Source organism: Bos indicus x Bos taurus, chromosome 20 (assembly GCF_003369695.1).
Source record: "Bos indicus x Bos taurus breed Angus x Brahman F1 hybrid chromosome 20, Bos_hybrid_MaternalHap_v2.0, whole genome shotgun sequence".
NCBI classification, from domain to species: domain Eukaryota; kingdom Metazoa; phylum Chordata; class Mammalia; order Artiodactyla; family Bovidae; genus Bos; species Bos indicus x Bos taurus.
The window spans coordinates 30069088-30089056 of NC_040095.1; the positions used below are offsets into that span (position 1 = coordinate 30069088).

The 19969-nt window shown below is 37.3% G+C and overlaps 1 pseudogene; it reads left to right on the forward strand.

The window, feature by feature from the left end:
- Nucleotides 1–1759: 1759 nt before the first annotated feature.
- LOC113879222 lies at nt 1760–19099 on the forward strand (annotated as a pseudogene).
- Nucleotides 19100–19969: the final 870 nt, after the last annotated feature.

Genomic DNA, 19969 nt, shown 5'->3' on the forward strand with positions numbered 1-19969 from the left:
CATATATTTTAAAGCTGTGAATTATTTGATAAAAGAATAATGCTTGCTTAGGTCGCCTTTCATATGTCATATTCAGATTGGTGTCACTTTCTACATGACTCTTTCTTCAGTAAGGAAACATTTCATCTCTTTTTCAAAGTACTAACTTGGAAAGAATATGTACAGTTACATCAAACTGTGCCTACTTATTTTTATTACGGCTTGAAAAAAAGAGTATCATACGTTGGGTTTTAAAGAAGCATACTTTACACATTAATTAAAGTGAATGTGCATGTGTGCTGAGTCGCTTCAGTCAAGTATGACTCTTTGTGACCCCATGGACTGTAGCCTGCCAGGCTCCTCTGTTTATGGGATTCTCCAGGCAAGAATACTGGAGTGGATTGCCATGCCCTCCTCCAGGGGATCTTCCTGATTTAGGGATCCCACCCTCCTCTCTAATAGTCTCCTGCATTGGCAGGAGGGTTCTTTACCACTAGCACCACCTGGGAAGCCCAATTAAAGGGAGTGTCTATCTTCAAACTAATGTACTTGACATATATTTTGTATTAAATTTCAGATACAGTACTCTTATGGGTCTTTAGACTCGGGATCATCAAAACTGAGGACAGGTGATTTGTTTTATTGCTGGGAACTTGAATAGCTAATGGTCTGTAAACCAGCAAATGTAAGTTGGGTTTTATTCAATTTGCCCACTAAATGAATTAGCTCACCAAATGTGTCTAGTTTTGGGGTTTTCTCAAATAAATACTCTTAGGTGATTCCCAGTTTGGTGCAGCAAGACATTCCTGGACACTTGCATCTGGAGGACAAGTCTGCAAAGCTGCTCTCACTTTTTCTTCCTGCCATGGGCTATGGTACATGTCTAAGACCAGATAATCTTTTCCAGTTTATGTCTCCCAAACTGCTTAAGAAAAAAAAAAAATGATGACATACACACAAAAGTGAGCAAGCTTTTTAATAGAGGAAGGACTTTGTAGGCTCATAAAAGCTGCAGAATAAGATTTTCCTTTGGTTTTTCTGTATTTTTTTTTTCTTTCTTTCTTTTTTTTTTTTTTTTGCCAGCCTCCCATTGAGAGTACTGCCCCCTAGCTGGGTTTTCTTAGAATAGAAATCCAAAACAATATGCTTGATTCAAAGCTGTTTTCCTCAGTCACAGGTTTAAATGTAAAAAGTTTAATTGTAATATGATAAATGGTTCATAAACTCAGTTTTCACCAGTGAAAATTTTGAAGACAAAATAGGTGACCAGATGGATGGATGAATCCTGACTGGATGGTGAAAGAAGCAGATAGATATAAGTTCAGAACTAAATAAGAGTTCCCCTTTATACTTCTACATCTGAAACCAAAATGTAAATAATTGTATACACTACTTAAGTTTCAACATATTGACTCAACATTTTTTAGACTTTAAAATGTATTACTCCCTTTCCCCAAATACCTGTTTATGTGTCTCCTATTCCTTACTCTTCCTAATTGCTCTGCTCACTAATTACCCCTAAGAGAGTTTGTTAATCTACAGGAAAATTGAGAACCAAGTGATTTTGATTTATTTCAATGATATGCCTTCCTAGATTTACATTTATTATTCCCTTTAAAAAATGAAACACACCAAGCTAATATGGTGTGGCCATGTCTTTTTTAACCTTTGGAAAGTAGGCAGCATGTTGCTAAGCAAGTAGTAAATGTTTAAAATAAACTTGCTAAATTAAATTAACTATTGCCCACAGTACACATAAATTTCAGCCACGAGAGGAACAATGCGTGAAAGTGCCCTTTGTAATGACCCAGTTCAGCTGGACAGATGAAAGTCTGGGGCATAGCATTTCACTGGCTTGATCCATCTGCCACCAGTCACTTGTGGAAAGAGGCTTCTGTTTCTTTTCAGCCAGCAAGAGGAAGCAAAGCAGGATTTAGTAGCTGCTAAGGCACCAAAGGAAAGGGCACAGCACACACCATTCATGTCAAGTCAGGGATGGAATCCCAACTGCCTTATTCTCCCATCTGGTAAGTAAACACTCTCCAAGCTGGTTTGCTTCAGATAATACCTTGCTTACCAGATAAGGAAAACTACACTCATTTACTAAGGAGGTTAATAATGCCATTTATAAGAATAAAAATATATATGGTCTATATTTGAACTCACAGAAGCTACCTAAACATTGAGAAAAACCGATTATTTGGCTTGCTCAAATTTCTCTTAAGCCACCTCTGTTTAATCATCTGACAGAGTCAGGCAAAGTGGGTTTTAAAGTCATATTGTTGTTGTTCAGTCACTAAGTCGTGTCTGACTTTGCAGCCTCATGGACTGCACCACACAAGGCTCCTCTGTCCTCTACTATCTCCCAGAGTTAGCTCAAGTTCATGTCCATTGTATCAGTCATGTTATCTAACCATCTCATCCTCTGCTGCATTCTTCTCCTTTGCCTTCCACCTTTCCCAGGATCAGGGTCTTTTCCAATGTCAGCTCTCCCCATCAGGTGGTCAAAGTACTGGAGCTTCGGCTTCAGCAGCAGTCCTTCCAATGAATATTCAGGGTTGATTTCCTATAGGATTGACTGGTTTGATCTCCTTGCTGTTCAAGGGACTCTCAAAAATCTTCTCCAGTACCACAATTCAAAAGCATCAATTCTTTGGAGCTCAGCCTTCTTTACAGTCCAATTTTTGCATCCATACATGACTAATGGAAAAATCATAGCTTTGACTATATAGACCTTTGCTGGCAAAGTGATGTCTCTGCTTTTTAATATAATATGTTACAGCTTTCCTTCCAAGGAGTGTGCATCTTTCAATTTCATGGCAGCCATCACCATCTACAGTGATACTGGAGCCCAAGAAAATAAAATCTGTCACTGATTCCACTTTTCTCCCTTCTATTTGCCATAGAGATGGGATCAGATGCCATGATCTTAGTTTGTTTCATGCTGAGTTTCAAGCCAGCTTTTTTACTCTTCTCTTTCACCCTCATTAAGAGGCTCTTTAGTTCCTCTCCAATTTCTGCCAATAGAGTGGTTATATTATCAAGACACTATTTCAATTTTCAACTTCACAACCTGTACATAGACATAGCCAAGATGAAAAATAAAAGGTAGTTCCCTCAGTTAACCTACAAATGATTTTATTTCTTTCCTATCAAAAAGAAAGAGGTATCTGCACTCCCATGTTATTTGAAACATTATTCACAAAACCAAAATAGAAAACACTCTAAGTGAAAGGACAAAGAAATGGAGTGTATGTAAATAATAGAATATTGTTCACTCATGAAAAAAAGCAAGAAATTTGGCCTTTGGAGGTATGGGTGAACCTGGAGGACAGTAAAAGAAATATACCAAATACAGAAAGACAAATACTATTTTATCTCACATGTATAATCTTAAAAAGTCAAACAATGGAAGCAGAAAGTATTCCAGGGCTGAAGCATGGAATAAATGGGAAGATGTTGTTCAAAGATTATAAAATTGCAGTAATAAGATGAATAAGACCCAAGATTAATATACAGAATGGTGATTATAGTTAATAATATATTAATATGTACTCAAAATTTGCTAAGAGAGTAGGTTTGGATGTGTCTTATCAAAAGTAAAACAAAAGCAAATTTATGTGTGGTGATAGATGTGTTAATTTAATGTTGATTGTGTTTATTCACAATGTACATCAAATGATCAATTGTACATCTTCTATATAATATTTTAACTTACAATTATTCCTCAGTAAAGCTGGGAGAAGAAAAAGAAAAAAAAAGAAAGAGGAATAATCAAGATTTGTCATTTGATTCAGGACTCAGTTCAGTTCAGTCGCTCAGTCATGCCCGACTCTTTGCGACCCCATGAACAGCAGCACGCCAGGCTTCCCTGTCCATCACCAACTCCCAGAGCTTACCCAAACTCATATCCATTGAGTCAGTGATGCCATCCAACCATCTCGTCCTCTGTCATCCCCTTCTCCTCCTGCCCTCAATCTTTCCCAGCATTAGGGTCTTTTCAAATGAGTCAGCTCTTCGCATCAGGTGGCCAAAGTATTGGAGTTTCAGCTTCAGCATCAGTCCTTCCAATGAACACCCAGGACTGATCTCCTTTAGGATGGACTGGTTGGATCTCCTTGCAGTCCAAGGGACTCTCAAGAGTCTTCTCCAACACCACAGTTCAAAAGCATCAGTTCTTCGGTGCTCAGCTTTCTTTACTGATTCAGCACTAGGGGCCTGCCAAAATGGGAAATATTTGTATACATCAATGGTCATCTAATTTGAAAGTATGAGGCTATGCTGCTGCTAAGTCGCTTCAGTCGTGTCTGACTCTGTGCGACCCCATAGACGGCAGGCCACCAGGCTCTGCCGTCCCTGGGATTCTCCAGGCAAGAACACTGGAGTGGGTTGCCATTGCCTTCTCCATTGTGTGAAAGTGAAAAGTGAAAGTGAAGTCGCTCAGTCGAGTCCGACTTGTAGCTACCCCATGGACTGCAGCCTACCAGGCTCCTCCATCCATGGGATTTTCTAGGCAAGAGTACTGGAGTGGCTTGCCATTGCCTTCTCCGATGAGGCTACAGTAACAAGATTTCTTTCTTAAAAAAAAAACAACTAAACTCCAGAACAGTCCCTTTATTCAATATATCACAAATTATTTTTCTGACTTCAAGGGAAAAAATAGAAACATAAGTTGATATGCAAACACTGAAAGCTATGTATGCTAATCTAAAGTTTTTTTAAATGGTATTGTTCCAGTAAATACAATTTGGGCAGAAATATTTCATTAGTAAACAAAGCCAGTAGCCATGCTAAGGTGGGGAGGAGGGCTCACCCTCAGGCCATGCATGGAGAGGGAGGAGAGAGCTACTACTTGATATCTGCACCACACATTTTCCAGGATGGGATCGCACAGAGTCGGACATGACTGAAGTGACTTAGCAGCAGCAGCAGCAGTGAGTCTGATTTTCTTCCATGCCCCAGTTTTTGAATATCAAGACCTTGTTTTTGAAGAAACAAGTGAGGAAAATTAGGGAAATAAATTCCGCAGTGTTTTGTTATTGTTGCTGTTTTTGCTTGTCTACTTTTGGTTATCACATTCATCTAAAGTTTGAAACTGATGTTTGTAATGAATCAGTGCAGGAAGGCACTAAAATTTTCCTTTACATGAAGTGATACAGTTTTGTGAGACACTTGTTAACAAAAAGGCAATGTGCTTAATTATGAATAAAGAGAAAAGAAAATATGATAGTGCTACCATAATCAGGTAGTGTTTGGTCACCTAGCAACAGTGGCTCTGATTATTTTCTCTTTCTATAATTTTACATGTTCAAATGGTTGTCCAGCCTAGGAGGACAGGTTTTTATGTACTACATACAATAATGCGTCTTAGAATGAAAGTGGTGACTCTTTTTCATGACTGTTGAGTCTTCTCTGGGTAATTCACGAAATTGTCAGGTAGCTCCTGGAAGAGAATTATATGAGGCACATTTCCTAGGCAGAGAATTATGTGGGGATCTCACTAAATTTCTATGCTTCAGCTCCCTTCATTTCCATCCCCACCCCCACAACCCTTATTCTGGCCCTCAACAGCTCTTGCCTAAACTCCTGCATATCCTCATCTCAATCTCTATTTTCTCCTGTAGTATTTGAACAGTAGAGCCATATTTTTAATGAATTCCAATGAGGGTCCATAAATGAAAAGTGATATTTTATAAATTTAATATCATGAAAATTTCAAGTTTATAACTTACACATTATCATATCAATTAATGAGAACAGTTATTGGTGACACTTATAGCCTCAATATATAATATATTTTTAGGTTTTACCTTGGATACACAGTATCAAGAAAATTCTGAATCACAGAAACATACTGTTCAATTAAATAGACTCAAAGCTTAAAAGAATATCGAAAAGTAAAGTGTATTTATAAGTCATCTTATAAGGTTTGTAAATTCACATAATCTCTACTGAGTACTCAGTTTGGAGAGAGTAGACGAATAGATTCTTTGGTTGGGTAAATATTCACAATTAGGCACTAAATAAATTTTATGTGTATATGTAAATGATGAAATAGTCAATAGTATATTTTTTAAATTTAAGATATTTTAGTATTTATCTGTCAAATATTCATTCAATGTCTTGAAATAGTTGTTTTAGTTTGTTTTAATGTTAGGTTCAAATATTTCTATTTCATTTCTGACTCTTCATCTGCAGCTGTAAGCAAAGTTTTGCCAGATGAAGTCAGTTCAGCTCTTTAAAGGTACTGGTAAGATACGCAAGATGATGTAATCTTGCTTAAGGAGTAATTACTCAAAGAATTACTTTATCAGAAACAAACAAACAAAAGACACTATTCTCCTGTCTCATTTGAGATACTTGAGTCAGTACCTTGCCCAAAAGCTTTTATCAAATTAGCACAGAAAGGGAAATTTCTGGAATTTATTGACAATATAATAACAAGAAAGTGAAAAATCTACAATTTAAGATTGTACCTAATAAATCAATAATTTATATAGAATTATCCAATACTGTTTTAAAGACACAAGCATCTTCTATGTGTGTGTGTGTGTATATATATATATATATATAAAGATGTTTTATTAAACAGTTTGCTTTATTAAACTGTTCAGTGAATGATGAAAAGAAGGTAAGAGACTTAATTTTATGCTCTGAATGTTTTATTTCAAAATGGTATTGTAACTGCAGGGGCTGTAATAATATTTACCAATTTCACAACAGAAAATACACTATGGATTTAGGCAATTTTTATCACTAAAAGGTGGAGAAGGCAATGGCACCCCACTCCTGTACTCTTGCCTGGAAAATCCCATGGACGGAGGAGCCTGGTAGGCTGCAGTCCATGGGGTCGCTAAGAGTCAGACACGACTGAGAGACTTCACTTTATTTTTTCACTTTCATGCATTGGAGAAGGAAATGGCAACCCACTCCAGTGTTCTTGCCTGGAGAATCCCAGGGACGGAGGAGCCTGATGGGCTGCCGTCTATGGGGTCGCACAGAGTCGGACACGACTGAAGCGACTTAGCAGCAGCAGCAGCATTACTAAAAGGTGAATCCCAATGAATTACCGGCATTTACTTTCTTGTCATCCAGAAATTTTCTGTAAGAATTTGTTGACACATTTTCTTCAGGAAACAGCATTAGTATTGCAGTTAAGAGAAAGTACTTCAGGCAGTCAAATCCACCCTTCTCATTCCAAACCTGGTTCACTATCTGTGTGGCCTTATGTGGTTGTTTAACCTTTTTGTGCCTCAGTATCCTTTCCTGTAAAGTAGAGAAAATGATAGTATCCGCCTGTAGAATTCTTTTAAGAATTGCTTGAACTTAATCATGTACAGGAACACCCTTGACATTTATAGGATCTAGAACAAGAATACAAAGGAAGGCTCAAGTATGATAAATCTAAATATTTAAAAGTTACTGAAAATTATAATAAACTATTAAATAAAATATGCTATCTCTTATCTTGCAAATGTACCTTCATAAGGATGTGGGTGACATGTCTGGGCTTAGAATTCTGCACTCCTCAAAGTCCTACTCTGGCACATGGTGGCATGAGAACTAGCCCCAGGTCTGCAGTCTGACCTCCCCCTTGCATCATTGGCTCATTCCACACCCTGAGGGCTTTTTATGGCTGTGTGTGGTCACCTCGACTGCATGCCAAAGCTCCATTAACACCCAACAGTCACCCCTGGGCCACTCGTCAGCACTATACTACACCAGCTCTGCACTACACCAACAATGTAGAACCACTTCAGAAGGATGGATCCAGGGAAGATCACCACGCAGGCTGGGATGTGCTTGCAGGCAGGGAGTTCTGGGAAGCAGGATACCTAAAGGTCAGTCTGAAAGAGAGTTGTAGGCTTCCACTCAGCTGTGGACTCATTTGCTCTACAGAGAGGGATGCAGCCATAGAAGGGAAAAAAAAAAAATGCCCAGGACCCACAGCTGAGGCCCCTCTTGCCCAGATCTAAAGGCAGCATAGGACATTAAAAAAAAAAAAAAGAAAGAAAAGAGCTCTATTACATTCTTTTCTGTTTTCACTATTATACTGTTTTCAAGGTATCTACCACAAATTGTGAAATTAGTTTATGTTATATCCTACCATACTTTATTCAGTCTAATCATTCTCATCATTAAATGCATTTTTAATTTTCTTCTTATAACCAGAAGTCTACTTTGGGTTTCAAAGATAATCATTTTATCTCCTACAAAAATCACTGATAAAAGTTAGACCAAAAAAGAAACCACTGAAAATGCCCAGTAACACTGTCAAATATAAAATAGTCAAATGTTAGAAAATAAAAAAAGAACAAAAAAGAAAAGGGAGCATCTAAACTTTACCTAAACGCAAAAGAAACTGTAGTATTGCATCTGCTCTAGGCATTATGTATTCACTTGTTACCGTGCAACTATGATTAAAGAGGCTGAGGGGCCTGCACCCGGCTGCTGTGTTTGCACCTAGCCTGGGACTAAAAACAACAGTCTGACTCAAATATCTCACAGGGCTGCATCGGTCAAACACATGAATAAACATCCACAATAAAAACAAAGACAGTGCAAAATCAAAATTGATATAGAGCAAGAAACCTCTGATCAAATATATTTTTATAAGTACTTAAATGTTCAACAGCAATCACAGGAGCTTTGTTCTCAGCTTAACATACAACAGATGACTTAACCCAGCAGCACCCCTTGATACCACTTAGTCTCCAGTATCCAAAATTTCTTAGTACGTGCATTTTTTGATAACAAAAAACATTTCCCATTTTACTATCAGAGTAGACAGGCCCAGGAGCACTGACTGTACTCCACGAAGCATGCGTGTGCTCACATCTTGCCCTGGTACCTGTCAAGGTTCTTTGTTGTTGTTCAGCCTCTCAGTCATGTCCGACTCTTTGCAACCCCATGCGGTGCAGCACACCAGTCTTCCCTGTCCATCACCAACTCCCAGAGCTTGCTCAAACTCATGTCCATTGAGTCAGTGATGTCATCCAACCATCTTGTCCTCTGTCACTCCCTTCTCCTCCTACCTTCAATCTTTCCCAGCATCAGGGTCTTACCTAATGAGTCAGTTCTATGAATCAGGTGCCCAAAGTATTGGAGCTTCAGCTTTAACATCAGTCCTTCCAAGGAATATTGAGGACTGATTTTATTTAGGATTGACTGGTTGGATCTCCTTGAAGTCCAAGGGACTCTGAAGGGTCTTTTCCAATACCGCAATTTGAAAGCATCAATTCTTTGGCACTTAGCCTTCTTCATGGTCCAACTCTCACATCCATACATGACTACTGGAAAAACCATAGCTTTGACTATATGGACCCTTGTCAGCAAACTGATGTCTCTATTCTTTAATATGCTATCTTGGTTTTTCACAGCACTGTCAAGGTAAGGCAGTGGCTTAGTATGACCAGCAGAGGCCTCCCGAGAAGCCAGGCAGCACTCTGACATGTAGAGTAAGGTACAGTAGTCTTTGAGATGAGACAGTTTGGTTCTTCCGCACTCAGTGATGGCTCATCTCAGCGATTGTCCAGTTTACCCCAGGTGCTGAAAATTCATGACAGAGACAGGAATATCAACTCGATCTTATTACAGCAAGATGCTTTGAACCTTTCTGCTCTTAACCTTGTTTCTAGCTTGTAGTGATGAAGGTAACTATTTATTCCACTGATTTGCATATTAATTAGTTTTTAAATGTTGAATTATTATTTTTGATTGCATTTAGATTAATGTTTGGAGAGTGTGCTTAGAATCTCCAATGAATTCTTTGGTTTCACTGAACAGTTTTAAAACCTAGGCTCTCACCTATCCTTCATACTGTCACCAGGTTGACTGTAAACCAGACACCCCTGCTTAAAAATTTGGCTTGAAAATAAAGTCTAAACTACTTAAAGGAAATTGCAGAACTACTGTATCTAATTCTATGTTTCTACTATCCTCTGCAATAAACTCTTCTCCTCTTAGCAGACCTCTTGTAATGGACTCATCTTCCCCACTCTTTGCTTAGGACATTCTGCCTTGATTATTCTCAGTATTAGTTGGATGAAAATAGAGTGGAACTCAAGTCCAAGAGAAGTTTCTAACATGACTGAGGCAAAAGACATTCATGCTGTTGGAAAGGATTACTAGGTCAATACAAATAGAGACTCCACTGCCTGGGATGATCTGATTCGGTCAGATTAGAGACTACAGAAAGCTAAGACTCTGTGTGATGGTGGAAGGCCTTGAACGCTTGTATTCTCCTTAGTATTAACTGAGGGAGAAAAGAAATGAAAAGCAATGCAATTTATTCTGAGGGCAAGGTGGTTATTTGCTTCTACTTATGGATTATTTATTAAATTTTGTTCTTGACTGCAGTTAAATTGGTGAGACTGGCAGCGTCATCAGTTGGGGAAAGTCTGCTAGTCTTACCTGGAGCATTCAGCTCCGTAACTGTTCCTTAAAAAGGTTTTTTGCCATTTTGTTCCATAATAAGCTATTCTCAAACTCTGGTAATCACCATCAACAGAACACTGATAATTTCTATTTTGATAATTCTATGAAATGAATGTAGATGTGTTGAGAGAAACAAAACTATCACCTCTGAGTGTGCATCTATAATTCAATTGACCACATCTTACTGTTTCTGATCAAAAATTTAGTATATCTTGTCATTTTCTTTCCTGTTGTGGGAAAAATTCATAAACATGCCCTGTTCAATCAAGAAAATCTGTAGCAATTAATGAGAATATGAGTCCTTTGAGAATCTAAATTCAGCTATAATATAATGTGATAAATATCAAGCCATCTCATAAGATTACTGGGAGGATTCCCTAAAATAAGACATATGTAGTGCATCAGTGATGGTTCAATTTTTTTAGAATTATGCTTATTTTTATTCTAGCAAGTTCATTAAAACTTGCTTCAAGTCTTCAATCCTGTTTAAATTATATAGTATAAATTAATAAATGCTCACAACAAAATAAGTATAATATCTAAGAGCTGATACACGAATTCCTCTTACAAAAGAAACTGTTCTTGATAAACTTCTGGATTATAGAAGATAAGACCCAGGAACTCATGTGGCCTCCTTAACTTATTCATTGTTGCATTCATTGAAAGTTTACTATTAGGCATTGAAGTTATAGCAACAGACAAAACATATAAAGCCATTGTTCTCACAAAGTTAATGTTCTACTAGGGGAAGAGACACACACACACGTGCCTAACGTCAAGCAGCAATTTGTGCCATGAAGCAAATAGTGCAATAAGACAGACAATAACTAAATAGGTGACAGGGCTTAGGATGGGTAGGATGATCACAAAAGGCATCTTTGAAGAGGTAACAATTGAATCAAGATCCAAATGAGGTGACATGACAGGTAAATAGAATTGGAAGCAGAGCAAAGAACAAATTCAAAGGATCTGATTTGAGAATGGATGTAGCAAGTTGTTGAGGCACCAGGAAGGCCAGGGTGGCCAGAACTTAGGGTGTAAAGAACTTTGGACTTTATTCTAAGAGCAGCTCTTTTTCTCACAACCATATAGGAGTGACTCAGTTATTTTGAATGAGATAACAAAATGATTTCTTTAAATGAATCCACGGAATATTCATCAGAAGGACTGATGCTGAAGCTGAAGCTCCAATACTTTGGCCACCTGATGAGAAGAACTGACTCACTGGAAAAGACCCTGATGCTAGGAAAGATTAAAGGCAGGAGGAAAAGGGGACAAGAGAGGATGAGATGGTTGGATGGCATCACTGACTCAATGGACACGGGTTTTAGCAAGCTCTGGGACTTGGTGATGGACTGGGAAGACTGGCATGCTGCAGTCTAGGGGGTCACAAAGAGTTGGACATGACTGAGTGAGTGAACTGACTGATGTGCTATTAATTTTAAATAATTTATTTAAATTGAATTAAATTAAACAGTATTGCAATACTAAAATGAAAGAATAGTCATTCCCACTAACCCAGTACCTCTTCCTGAAAGGAACCGGTATTATCATTTGGTGTATTCTTCCAGTTCAAAATATAGTTATTTACCTCCAAAATAGAAACATATCATAGACATCATTTTGCATCCTGATTTTTTTTACTTCGTAATATCTCTTAGATATTTTTCCTCTCAAGGATGTACTTGTTTTCATTATTTTTAAATGACTGCTGTATGGATGTTTAAATCATTTAAGTCACACTGTATGGATTATCTTAGTCAATTTGATTGGGTTGTAATATAGGAAGCTTTATTTTTAATTTTTGCTGTTACAATGTTTGTATTGTGTGCATTCTCAGTTGTGCCTGACTCTTTGAAACCCCATGGACTGATCCCACCAGGCTCCTCTGTCCATCTGATCCTCCAAGCAAGAATACCGGAATGGGTTGCCATTTGTTCCTCCAGGGGATTTTCCTGACCCAGGGATGGAACCCACGTCTCCTGCACTCCTGTATTGGCAGGCAGATTATTTACCACTGAACCATTTGAGAAGCCCATTACAAACAATACTGTTATTTAAATCTTGGGATGTATATATAAATTAATGAATTTATTCCAAAGCACACTTCTACAGGGACTGAAGGACTGGTGGAAATTCCTATCAAGAAAGATGGCTGAACGGATCAGGGTGGCCTTATACTAAATGTAGAGTCATTATTCTGCAGCAGTGTAAATGCTTTGCCCTCTTAATCTTCCCCATCCCAATATTCCAAAAAGTTCTCTACATTCATGAGTGTTTCATTTGCAAGGGCTGCATTTTTGTTTTGTGGATAAAGAATAGCTCAGAGCATAAATTTAAAATGATATGGTGGATATAAAAGACAGGAAACATAGAAACTCAGACAGAGGGTGGAGGAAGAGTAACCATTAAGAACTTAAGCTGCCTGGATTTTACTGACATTTGAAAAGTGTTTCCTCCTTCCACAAGGTGGGTATCAAGATTCAAGGCAATCTTATCTAGATCTCATGGAAGACAAGGTGGCCCCACCTGACATCTGGGTTGCATATTTAATGCCCAAACTTCCAAGGAGGAGGGAATCAATCAAACTAACTCTTTTGATTTCATGTAAACAAAATAACAAACTGATGGACTGATTGCTTCACTTGTTTTGGATTTATATACACACAACTACATACCAGTGATGAAAAATAAAACATCATCTTAAACTCAGAACAATAGACAAGACTGTATTCTATTGTTCATAGCAATCAATGTTATAAAGAATAATGTATCTACTAAAGGTATTCTTCACATTTTGCAAGGTACCAGAAAGAACATTAATTATAGGCAAATAATCATCACTTATCCAGAACACAAATAGCTTCATTCATAATTGTGGCTTCTTTGCTTTTCTTCCTTCAATCTATAGTGTGGTACTTTATTGTTTGTTCTTATCTCCCCAATAGAGTAAGCTGAAAAAGAGGAATAGAAACCTATATCAATATTTTCATCTGCCCAACTAAATGTTTAAGGGCAATACCAATATTTCTATTACATAAATTAGGGATTTCCTTGTGTTTTAGTCAGATTTTAATTTAGTTTAATTTAATTTCTTAAAAACAAATGCTGTTTCAGCTATCAAAAATGAGCCAATTATTAAATATGTCCCTATATAAATTAGAAAGATATTCAATAGCATCTACTTGTCTCTGCTTATAAAAATCTCTACACATTCACTGTGGAAAATATAAATATATACAACAAAACCTGGGTGTTTTCTGTTTATTTGTAGTGTCTATATTTCTGTCTATATACTCTGAATAAATCACATGGATATTAAGCTAAAATGTGGATTACCAAATTAAGTTATAAATATACTCCTGTAAATGCCCTCTAATAATTATAAATATAGAATTATATAACTATACTCCCATCCAAAATCAGAAAAAAAGACTTATCTTCCTTTCAGCCTTTTCTAATTCCCATGGCTTCAATTATCATCTATGCAAAACATATATCTGATATAGATTCCTCTTCTGGATTGTAGATCTGCCTATCCAACTGTCTGCTAGAAATATGTTTAGATTTCTAAGTCAGCAAGTTGAAACCACCATAAGAAAGCTATTTCACCTGAAAACATTTCTTTCCTTCAATATTTCTCATTGTAGTTAAGGGTGATACCATCTATGTATCCAACTGATCAAGCCAATTATCTTCTTTCCATTTCTTTCACTCTTCATATACAATCACTGTCTTATTTAATTTTCCTCCTAAATATTTTTTTGTTTCATTACACTTTTTTCCATCCTCACTGTTTCTACCCTAAGATCACTACTTCTTTCACCTGGGTGACACAGTCCACGTGAATGGGCTACTGGAGTTATAGCTTAGGCAACATTTGGAGGCCTTCTAGCCTCAGCTTGTATCATCTTCCTCTCAAACTCTACTCGCTAGCATATTAAACATCTTTTAGCTCCTTAACATTTCATATTCTTTTATCTTGGAGTCACCAGACTATCTGTACTCTTTGCCTAGTGTACATAGCGCAGATAAATAATCTATGTAGCATATATATACATTACAGCATAAATTATTACATATGCTATATATACATGAACACACACACACACACACACACACACACACACATATATGCCATGAAAGTAAAAGTGTTAGTTGCTCAGTTGTGTCCGACTTTTTGTAACCCCATGGACTGTAGCCCACCAGGCTCCACTGTCCATGGAATTCTCCAGGCGAGAATACTGGAGTGAATAGCCATTCCCTTCTCCAGAGGATGTTCCCAATCCAGAGACCGAACCTGGGTCTCCGGCCCTGCAGGCAGATTCTTTACCATATGAGCCACCAGGGAATACACATAATTTTCTCTGAGACACTACTTTTTATCATCACCTCTCTTATCACCATCACGGTTGAGTTGAGTTTTCCACTGATATAATCCCAAAACATGTTACTTTCTAATCAGAAAATGTATTACTTTTATTATAATTACTCATTTGCCTGATTTCACCCTCCAGCTGCATCAAAGATGTGTATTTTTTTTTTATTACTATGGCTCCAATATCTAGCACTACCAATATTCCAACTACCAGAGTAAGCAGAAGAAATATTTCCTAAAGGCAAGAATTAATGAATCAATAAATATATGCTAATATTTCATGCAAAAATATGATAATACAAGGGTCATGACTATTCAAATCAAGAATTGTGTTTAAGTAGGAGATATTTGTAGAGTTAATGTCATTATTCTTGTTCCACCTGTAAGGTAAAATGTAGTGCTTATTCTATATTTCAAAAAGCTGAATTATTAACACTGCCTCTGTAAGTAAAAAGGCTTAAGGAAAGACTGGGATCCATGATCCATGGTGTGTCTTATGGCCATTTTGGACATGACAGCTCAACTTTAACTGAACACAGCCAGACAACTCTCAAGGCTAAAATCTTAAGTTGTCAGCAAATTGTTTTCCAAAAGAATAATTACTACTGCAGCAAAATCATGTAAATAAAAAATGGAAAGCCATGACAGGTCATCTAATCTCTCCTGTGAGAATACTCTCAGATGTTGGCCTCAATGATCTTCAGGGTGAATTTTAAGTACAACCAGTAATGTAAATCCTACCTTTACCCTTGGGAGGCTGTTGTGCAAACCAAAAGTTTTCATTGCTTCTACTTGGATGAAATATTTTATAATTTGTCTTTTTCTTGGTGTGTTCATTTTAGTCTAGCTCTCTGGTGCCTCTATCTTTTTAGGTTTCATAAATAAAAATAAGTGGTGAGACAATCTTAGAGCAATAGTTTTCATTCAACTGACAAACCAGTTGCAAGCAGCAAAAGCACCCTTTCCATTTAAAGGTATACCTAATGGTGACAATATTTTTTTTCTATTCTAGGTTTAGTATGTTTTTATTTCATTCTATTGATGTTTAAAAGTTGAAAGGGGTGAACAAGTCAGAATTTATCACTCCAGTAGGTTAAACCTTAAATAAAGAACAGAAATGGTATGAACCTAACAGAAGCAGAAGATATTAGGAAGAGGTGACAATAATACAGAATACACAGAAGAACTGTACAAAAAATATCTTCATGACCCAGATAACCATGATGATGTGATCACTCACCAGAGGCAGGCATCCTGGAATGCAAAGTCAAGCGGGCCTTAGGAAGCATCACTAAGAACAAAGCTAGTGAAGGTGATGGAATTTCAGTTGAGCTATTTCAAATCCTAAAAGATGATGCTGTGAAAGTGCTACACTCAATATGCCAGTAAATTTGGAAAACTCAGCAGTAGTCAAAGGACTGGAAAAGGTCAGTTTTCATTCCAATCCAAAAGAAAGGCAATGCCAAAGAATGCTCAAACTACGACACAATTGTACTCATCTCACACGCCAACAAAGTAATGCTTAAAATTCTCCAAACCAGATTTCAACAGTACATGAACCATGAACTTCCAGATGTTCAAGCTGGATTTTGAAAAGGCAATGGAACCAAAATGCCAACATCTGTTGGATCGTCAAAAAAGCAAGAGAGTTCCAGAAAAACATCTACCTCTGCTTTATTGACTATGACAAAGCCTTTGACTGTGTGGATCACAACAAACTCTGGAAAATTCTTAAAGAGATAGGAATACCAGACCACCTGACCTGTCTCCTGAGAAATTTGTATGCAGGTCAAGAAGCAACACTTAGAACTGTACATGGAACAACAGAATGGTTCCAAATTGGGAAAGGAGTACGTCAAGACTATATATTGTCACCCTGCTTATTTAACTTATAAGCACAGTACATCATGCAAAATGTCAGGCTGGATGAAGCACAAGCTGGAATCAAGATTGCCAGGAGAAATATCAATAACCTCAGATATGCAGATGACACCACCCTTATGGCAGAAAGTGAAGAAGAACTAAAGAGCCTCTTGATGAAAGTGAAAGAGGAGAGTGAAAAAAAGTTGGCTTAAAACTCAATATTCATTCATCGAACCTAGACTGGTGATCTATTTCATATATCGTAACATACATGTTTCAATGTTATTCTCTCAAATCATCCCACCGTCACCTTCTCCCACAGAATCCAAAAGTCTGTTCTTTACATCTGTGTCTCTTTTGCTGTCTCACATATAGAATCATCATTGCCATCTTTCTTAGTTCCACATATATGTGTTATTATACTGTATTGGTGTTTTTCTTTCTGATTTACCTCACTCTGTAAAATAGGCTCCAGTTTCATCCACCTCATTAGAACTGATTCAAATCCATTCTTTTTAATAGCTGAGTACTATTCCATCGTGTATATGTACCATAGCTTTCTTAGCCATTCATCTACTGATGGACATCTAGGTTGCTTCCATGTCCTGGCTATTATAAACAGTGCTGCGATGAACATTGGGATACATGTGTCCCTTTCAATTCTGGTTTCCTTGGTGTGTATGCCCAGTAGTTGGATTGCTGGGTCGTATGGGGCACTCAGGGCCAGTGCACTGGTACAACCCTGAGGGATGGGATAGGGAGGGAGGTGGGAGAGGGGTTCAGGATGGGGGACACATGTACACCCATGGCTGATTCATGTGAATGTATGGCAAAAACCACTACAATATTATAAAGTAATTAGCCTCCAATTAAAATAAATTAATTAATTTACCAAAAAAAAAAAAACCCACCTCATATTCAGAAAACTAAGATCATGGCATATGGTCCCATCACTTCATGACAAATAGATGGGGAAACAATGGAAACAGTGACAGACTTTATTTTTTTTTTGGCTCCAAAATCACTTCAGATGGTGGCTACAGGCATGAAATTAAAAGACACTTGCTCTTTGGAAGAAAAACTATGACCAACCTAGACAGCATATTAAAAAGCAGAGACATTACTCTGCAGACAGAGGTCCATCTAGTCAAAGCTATGGCTTTTCCAATAGTCATATATAGATGTGAGAGATGAACTATAAAGAAAGCTGAACACTGAAGAATTGATGCTTTTGTACTAAGGTGTTGGAGAAGACTCTTGAGAGTCTCTTGGACTGCAAGGAGATCCAACCAGTCAATTCTAAAGAAAATCAGTCTTGAATATTCTTTAGAAGGACTGATGCTGAAGCTGAAACTCCAATACTTTGGCCACCTGATGCGAAGAACTGACTCATTGGAAAAGACCTTGATGCTGGGAACGATTGAAGGCGGGAGGAGAAGGGGATGACAGAGGATGAGATGGTTGGATGGAATCACTGACTCAATGGACATGAGTTTGAGCAAGATCTGGGACTTGGTGATGGACTGGGAAGCCTGCTGTGCTGCAGTCCATGGGGTTGCAAATAGTTGGACATGACTGAGCAACTGAACTGAACTGAACTGAAACTTCAAGAGACTCTTTAGGTTCATTTGCTGTAATGCAAAGAATTTTAATGAAATATTGTTTAATTAAACAAGGTTTCTGCTGGATCTGGAAAATCTGGGGATTATATAGAATGTTATGAAATCTATTTTTGTCTATTTGCTCAACATTTTAATCTTATTTTCCTTGAGAATCTTGCCAGTATCTTCTCAAGACATTATCCTTACATCTAATTAAATCAATCTTTGGTTCAATGGATAAGGCAATACTGGCTTTTTCATCTGCAACATTTCCCAAACATTAGTCTTCTGTGTACCAATTACCTGAATGTGTGCATATTTTATACTACTGTACAATATGTTTCTTGAGATAATGGTACTTGTTTGCATTCAAACGTATTTAAGTAGTATTTATGTCACTTAATCACTTTATCCCCTAATATATGCAAATGAATGCATTTTAAAACATTATTGCATAACTTCTAAAATTATCTTGTAGCTACAATTTGGAAAAGCTCTTCTACGTTATTTCATGATAAATCTGGGGGAGAGGCAGATTCTGAGATGGACATGTTCCTCATCAACCATTGCCACCAGATCACCATCTTCACAGATGCCGAGGACCGAAAGTGCAGTGGTTGTATGAGGACAATCAACTTCATGACAGAGCACGACATTGCATGAGTGTGACTTCACCCGCCAGACAGCACAGCCTCAGGCCCCAGCCACTGTGGGGCTAGCCTTCTTGGCAGATGAGACATTTGAGGCTTTGTGCTTTGAGCCCTTCCCCAGCGCACCTGAGCTGCCCTATGTGAGGAAGCATTAGAACTCAAGAAGCAAAGCCAATGAACAAGCCGTGTAGGAAGATGGTCTCCCCAGCCCTTCCCTGCCTTGGCTGTGCCCCACTAATCCCCTCTAATAAAAGAGATTTGGGTTTAAAAACATCTATAGATAATTGCCTTCTTCTTTCATAAAAGACATAAAAGAGTTATTTTCTGATAGTCTCCTTGAAATTAAAAGTCTGTATTGTGTATGCTGTTCTCTTATTACTATAAAATTAATTTAACTTAAACAAACATAGAGAAATCACAAGCATTATTTATAAAAATTAAAAGATTAGTTTTATTTCTTTGATACATTTCTAATAGAGGTACTACCGAACTTACTTTAATAGAAATAAGATGTATCATTAATAATGTCTAAAATATTTAAAACATTCTATTTTATTGGCACTAGTTATTCCCTAAATATTATGCACTAATACTTTTTTACATAACATTTTCAAAATTCAACTGAAGTAAACATAAATTCTCAATTAGATATTGATTCATATGAACTCATATTTTGATCTGTTTTCTTTGGGTTCTACATCTGGTACCTCTGAAAACGCTTCTACTTAAATATTATTGAGAAAACTAGTCTTTACCAACCAATAAATAGAGATTTATAAAACTTCACCATTACAAAAACCTGCTGCAGTTATCCTCCAGTTGGATTCATTGCCATCTATTATTTGTGTTTATGATCTTTTAGCCAGTTCTCAATCCGTGTGACTCTGTTCTCATCCAAAACAATTATAATTAATTTGCAACTAAAAGTTCATGATCCACTGTTTCAAATGCTTCACTGAAGCCCAAATACATGACGTCGACTCCATCCTCTTCTCCAGTTAGTTTTGTAACCCTCTCAAACAAGTCTATCATCACGGTCAGGCATGATTTGTTCATTACAG